The 6528-nt window shown below is 36.2% G+C and overlaps 1 protein-coding gene across 1 annotated transcript in view; it reads left to right on the top strand.

Annotated features, from left to right (window-relative positions):
• Positions 1–6528, top strand: part of LOC103198176 (protein farnesyltransferase subunit beta) — a 100244-nt gene that overhangs the window by 25828 nt on the left and 67888 nt on the right. The window lies entirely within an intron of this gene.

The raw sequence follows: 6528 nt of genomic DNA on the forward strand, positions 1-6528 counted from the left end.
GAACTGTGCCTTTTTACTTGTCAACCTTGGGGCTTCTCAGCCTCAGCAGCCAGCAGCTGTCTGAGTGAAGAAATGCCTCTAGCTCCAGTGGGCCGGGAGCAGGAGGCAGAGCTAGACCGCAATGTTGAGGGGCTTTCACCCAGCCCCTAGAGCCTGGCACTTTGAGCTTGGACTGAAAGCCTCCAAATTGTAAGAATAAACTGTTTGTTAAGGCCATCCCATTTGTGGTGTATTTCTCGTCAGAGTGGCACTAGGTAACTGGAACAGTAGATTTTTGACTTGAGTGTTTTGGGTTTTCTAGGTGTAGGATCCAGCACCATTTATTAAAGAGACTGTCTCTTCCCCATTTAATGAGTTTTAGCCATTTGTCAAAGATCAACTGTCCATAGGTAGATGGATTTTCTTCTGGATTCTCAACTCTGTTCCATTGGTCGATATGTCTGTTGTTGTTTTAACTGTCATGGCCAAATAGTAGGTTTTGAGATTAGGGAGTGTGAGGCTTCCTACTTTGCTCTTTAGGGTGCTTTACTTATCTGGGGTCTCTTTCTTTTCCATATAAAGTTGGTCATTAGATGTTCCATATCTTTAAAGAAAGATGATGGAATCTGGATCGGGATTGCATTATGTCTGTAGGTTGTTTCGGGTAGTATTGACATTTCTACATGTTAAGTCTTTCTATCTATGGGTGTGGTACAGTCTTCCATTTATGTAGGTCGTTTTTGGTTTCATGTGATAGTGTTTTGTAGTTTCTTTGTATAGGTCTTTTGTGTCTCTGGTAAGATTGATTCCTAAGTACTTCATCTTTTGGGCGGTTATTGTAAATGGTTTTGCTTTTCTGGTTTCCTTTACAGAATTCTTTTCATTAGTATAAAGGAGTCTGACTGATATTTGTATGTTGATCTTGTACCCTGTCACTTTGCTGAAACTATCAATTAGTTCCAGTAATTTTCTTACTGAGTCTTAGGGATCTTCTATGTATAAGATCACATCATCTGCAAATAGAGATAGTTTTACTTCTTTGCCAATTTGGATGCCTTTTGTTTCCCTTTCTTGTCTTATTTCCCTGGCAAGCATTTCCTTTACAATATCGTATACTCACTGCTGTCAAGTCATTTCTGACTCATAACGACCCCTCTTTGGGTTTCTGAGGCAGTATCTCTATGGAAGTAGATTGCCCAATCTTCCTTTCGAGGAGTGGCTGGTGGGTTTGAACCACCAGCCTTCTGGTTAGCAGTCAGATGCCTTGGTCACTACGCCACCAGAGCTCCCACAATATTGTAGAAGTAGTGATAAAGGGCATCCTTACCTGGTACCTGTGTGTAGAGGGAATGCTTACATTCTCTCCCTGTTGAGAATAATGTTGGCCATTGGTTTTGTACATATGCCCTTAATAACATTGAGGAAGTTTCTTTGTATTCCTATTTTCCTCAGTGTTTTTTTTTTTTTTTAAATCAGCAATGGGTGTTGGATTTTGTCAAATGCGTTTTCTACACAAATTGATATGATTCTTTTTCCTTTGTTTTACTTGTGTGATGGACTACATTGATTTTTTTTTTTTTTTTTTCCTAATGTTGAATCTTCCTTGCATACCAGGTCTGAATCCCACTTGGTCATGATGTGTTACTTGTTTGATATCTTATTGGAGACCGTTAGCTAGGATTTTGTTGAGAAATTTTGCATCTGTGCTCATGAGAGATGCTGTTCTATAATTTTTTTTTTTAGTGATATCTCTGCCTGGCTTTGGTATCAGAGTTATGTTTGCTTTAGAAAGTGAATTTGGGGATATTTCCTTCTTTTTTATATTCTGGAGTAGTTTGAGTAGAATTGGTAATGGCATTTCTCTAAACGTTTGGTAGAACTCTCCAGTGTAGCCATCTGGGACCAGACTTTTTTTAGTTGTTGCTGCTTATTTTTATGACCTGTTCAATTTATTATTTTGTTATAAAACCAAACTCACTGCCATTGAGTCGTTTCTGACTCATGGTGACCTCCATTGAGTTTCTGAGGCTGTAAATCTTTATGGAAGTAGATCACTCCATCTTCCTTCCTTGGAGCAGCTGGTGGGTTTGAACCACTGGCCTTCCAGTTTGCAGTCAAGTGTCTTATTCACTGTGCCACCAGAGCTTCTTTTGTTATAGGTCTGTTCAGTCTGTGTAGTGTGTTTCTAGAAATCTGTCCATTTTTTCTAGGTTTTAAAATTTTTTGGAGTACAATTCTTCATAGTATCCTGATTTTATCCTTTTTATTTCAGTTGGTTCTGTTGTGACATCACCCATTTTGTTTCTTACTTCTGTTATCTGCATCTTCTCTTTCTTTTCCTTTGTTAAATTTACCAGTGGTTTGTTGATTTTATTAACCTTTCAAAGAACCAACTTCTAGTCTTGTTGATTCTTTCTGTTGTTTTTCTGCTTCTTTTATTTCTGCTTGAATTTTATTGTTTGTTTTCTTCTGGTAATTGTAGGCTTTTATTCCTGCTCTTTGTCTAATTATTGGAGATGTTGGTTTAAGATGTTGATTTTTCCTCTTCTTTTTTGATGTGTGTGTTTATTGCTATAAATTGCCCTCTGATCACAGCTTTTGCTGTGTCCCAAAGATTTGATAGTATGTGTGTTTTCACTCTTGCTTGATTTGAGGAATTTTTTAATTTCATTTTTTATTCTATTACCCAGTGGTTTTTAAGGAGGATGTTATTCATTTTCCATGTGTTTGCTTTTTTGCCCCCTTGATCTTACTGTTGATTTCCAATTTTATAGCATTGTGACCTGAGAAAATGCTTTGCCGTATTTCAATATTTTTAAATTTATTGAGGCTTGCTTTGTGGCCTAACATATAGTCTATTCTGGAGAATGTTCCACGTGCATTGGAAAAGAATGTATATTGTGTTGTTGGGTGAAGTGTTCTATATATGTCTGTAAGGCAATTTGATTGGTTGTATTGTTGAGTTCTTCTGTGTTTTTGTTGAATTTCTTTCTAGTTGTCCTATCCTTTATTGAAAGTAGTATATTAAACTCCCCTACTATTACTGTGGAGTTGTCTCTTTGTCTTTTCAATTCTGTTAAAGTGTGATTTATGTATTTTGGGGCTCTTTCATTGGGTGCATAGATCTTTATTATGTTTATGACCTCTTGTTTGATTGATCTTTTAATCGTTATTTAATGCCTTTCCTAATCTCTTATTGTGGTTTTTGTCTTAAGGTCTATTTTATCAGAAATTATATATTGCCATTCTTGAAATTTTTTTTTTTAACTTTTTTGTTGTGATTTGGATGAATGTTTGCAGAGCAAATTTGTTTTCCATTCAACAGTTCATATACATTTTGTTTTGTGACATTACTTGAAATCCCCATAATGTAACAGCTCTCCTGCTGCTTCCTCCTTGAGGTTTCCTGTTCCCTGTGTCTTTTCCTATGCATTTCTGTCTTCTGAGCTTTCTGCCTGTAATAATGCTGGTCTCCCATGACTGATTCTTCTAAGAAGTGCATCACCATGATGTAGTTATTTGACTCATAGGCCTGTCTGTTGTTTGACTGAGAGTTAAGTCACAGGAGTGAATTCTGTTCCAGGCCTAAGGATGACTTGAAGCCGTAGGCTCGGGGATCCCACCAGTCTCTATCCGAACAGCAAACCAGTCTTTTTCATGTTTTTTAAAAAATATGTTTTCATATTTTTTTTCTCCCACTTTTCCAGGATCTCCAGTTTTGATCCCTTTCTGAGTTGTTGGCAGTGGTATCCAGCCACTGTCTAGTTCTTCTGGTTTCAAGGTTGTGTAGGCTGAGTTCCCTGTTCCTCCAGTCACTTGGACTAATTGTTTCCATGTATCTTTGATTTTCTTCACTCTTCTTTGCTCTAGATGAGGAGAAACCAGTAGTTGCATCTTAGATGGCCACTTGCAAGTGTTTAAGACCACAGATACTGCTCACAAAGTAAGATGTAGAACAATGTTTTTTGTGTAACTCCTGCTCTTTTTTTGATTGCTGTTTACTTGCTATATTTTTTTCTAACCTTTGATTTTTTAGTCTTTTTCTGTCTTTGTGTATAAGGTGTGTCTCTTGTAGACAGCATATTAATGGGTCATGTTTTCTTATCCATTCTGTAACTCTCTGTCTTTTGATTGGTGTATTTAATCCATTTATATTAGTATAAATAAAAAAATATGAATTTATTGCTGCCATTTTGTTATGTGTTTTTTGTGGTGATTTCTTTGTTCCATATAATTTTTTTGTCCTGAGCTTATTTATTTATTTATTTTATCATTTCCTTCCTTGCTAATGGCTTAGTATTTGCTAAAGATATATGACTTTCTTCTTTTTTATTTTGATGATGTTTATTACTTTTCTTTGAGGTTACCCTGTGATTATTTTCTTCCCAAGTCCGTTCTATCTTGAAATCATCTTGACTTCTTATTCATTTAGAATTTCTGTACCTACTCTTACTCCCTTTTTTTGCTTTGTAATCGTCCTCATTTATAGTTGATATCTCTTGTTTTCTGTTTACCATCTTGTAAGTTTATTTTACTTTGGATGCTTCTATATCTGGGTTGGTTTCTGGGTTATCATATATATTAATTATCAGTTGCTGTCTCTTGTTATTGGTTCTCTGTCCAAAGGACTCCCTTTAGCATCTCTTATAAAGTTGGTCTGGTTTTAACAAATTCCTTTAATTTCTGTTTATCTGGAAATGTCTTAATTTCACCATCATATTTGAGGAACAGTTTTGCTGGGTATATAATTCTTGGTTGGCAGTTTTTTCTTTCAGAGTTTTATGTATGTCATCTGATTATATTCTCACCTGTGTGGTTCTGCCGAGAAATCAGAGCTTAGTCTTACTCGTTGCTCTTTTAGGTAACTTTTCATTTTTCTCGTGCTGCTTTCAGGATTCTTTCATTATCTTTGGTTTTGGTAAGTTTGATTATGATATGTCTCAGTGATTTTCTTTTGGGGTCTATCCTGCGTGGAGTTCTTTGAACTTCTTGAATAAATATCTTCTTGTCTTTCATCATATTAAGGATGTTCTTTTCTAACAAATCTTTGACAATATTCTCTGTGGTTTTATTTGTCTCTTCCTGTTCTGGAATTCCAGTGTCATGTAAGTTACTCCTCTTGATAGTGTCCCACATAAACCTTAGGCTTTGTTCATTTAAAAAAATATATATATTTTTTTCTGATTATTCCCTTAATAAAATAGTATTGTGAGATTTCTGGTCAATCTTGCTAATTCTGTCTTCCATTGATTGAATTCTACTTCTTTGCCCTTTCAATGTGTTATCTATTTCTGAAATCTTAGTATCAATCATATGGATTTCTGTTTGCTGTTTTTGTATGATTTCTAATTTTTCATTTATTCTGTCAGTTTGTTCTTGTATTGTTTTCCTGAATTCTTCTGGAGTTTTGTCTGTTTTCCTTAAAGTTTGTTTCCAAGGGGGTACTAAAGGTGTGACTTCTCATTAAGGAGTACTTGACTGGAAGCTTTTCTCTCTAGGAATCTGAGTATCAGAGTGCTTAGAAGGAGATGGGCTCATTGTTTTTTGTTTTATCTTAATATTAAAAAAAACAGACTCACTGCCATTGAGTTGATTATGACTCATAGTGACACTCACTGGGTTTCTGAGGTGGTAAATCTTTACGGAAGTAGATAGCTTCATCTTCCTTTCATGGAGGGGCTAGTGGGTTTGAACCTCCCACCTTCTGGCTATCAGTCAAATGTCTTAGGCACTATGCAACCAGAGCTCTTCTAATTTTGAGATATAGGAATCTAAATAGGCTTGTGTTTGGGTATAAAGGAAGTGAGTTTTCCTCTCACTTGGTTTTGTTTCATTCAAAATTCATCAATTCACTTAGCTGTGACAGTATATCCTAGGCAAATCTGTATCTAATGGCCTGACTAACATATGTTTCTTGTATATTATTCTATCTCACTTTGCTTATAGCTAAGGAAGGTGTGACTGAGAAATGCCATCTGTGTTCCATTTAGGCTGGCACTTCATATTCATGCTGTATAGTTTTTGTGATGGAAAGGAACTGTAAGGAATCTGAGACAACTTTCTTATTCTTCTTGAGTCAGGTTCTCATGGTAACTTCAGCATGTTTTTCGAAGTATTGTAAATTCTTACCCAGATCATCCCTCTCATTCATGTTCAAAGATAAATACCACAGTATATCCTAAAACCAAATATAAGTGAGTTTTGAATTGGCTGCTATTTTAAATGATTCACATCCCTACTAACCTCCTCATCATAAATAGTTCTTGCAAATTTGTCAAAGGGACTAGAAGTCTAACTCAATGGATGTTTTAGAAATAAATGACACATTGTGGAAATTTCCCAAAGAGGCAGTTACTCTGTCACTTGAAACCCCAGCAAGAACATGCCTCACTATAAAAAGCAGGGATTCTGATGAGGGTGAAAATCTGTGTCCTGTTAACCAGCCCTACCCTCATTACTGGGAGCTCTGGTAGCATAGTGGCTAAGGCACTTGACTGCTAACCAGAAGGCTGGCGGTTCAAACCCACCAGCCACTCCTCGGAAGGAAGG

This window comes from Orycteropus afer, unplaced genomic scaffold, assembly GCF_000298275.1.
Source record: "Orycteropus afer afer isolate SDZICR_OR568_19922 unplaced genomic scaffold, OryAfe1.0 scaffold00088, whole genome shotgun sequence".
Classification (NCBI taxonomy): domain Eukaryota; kingdom Metazoa; phylum Chordata; class Mammalia; order Tubulidentata; family Orycteropodidae; genus Orycteropus; species Orycteropus afer.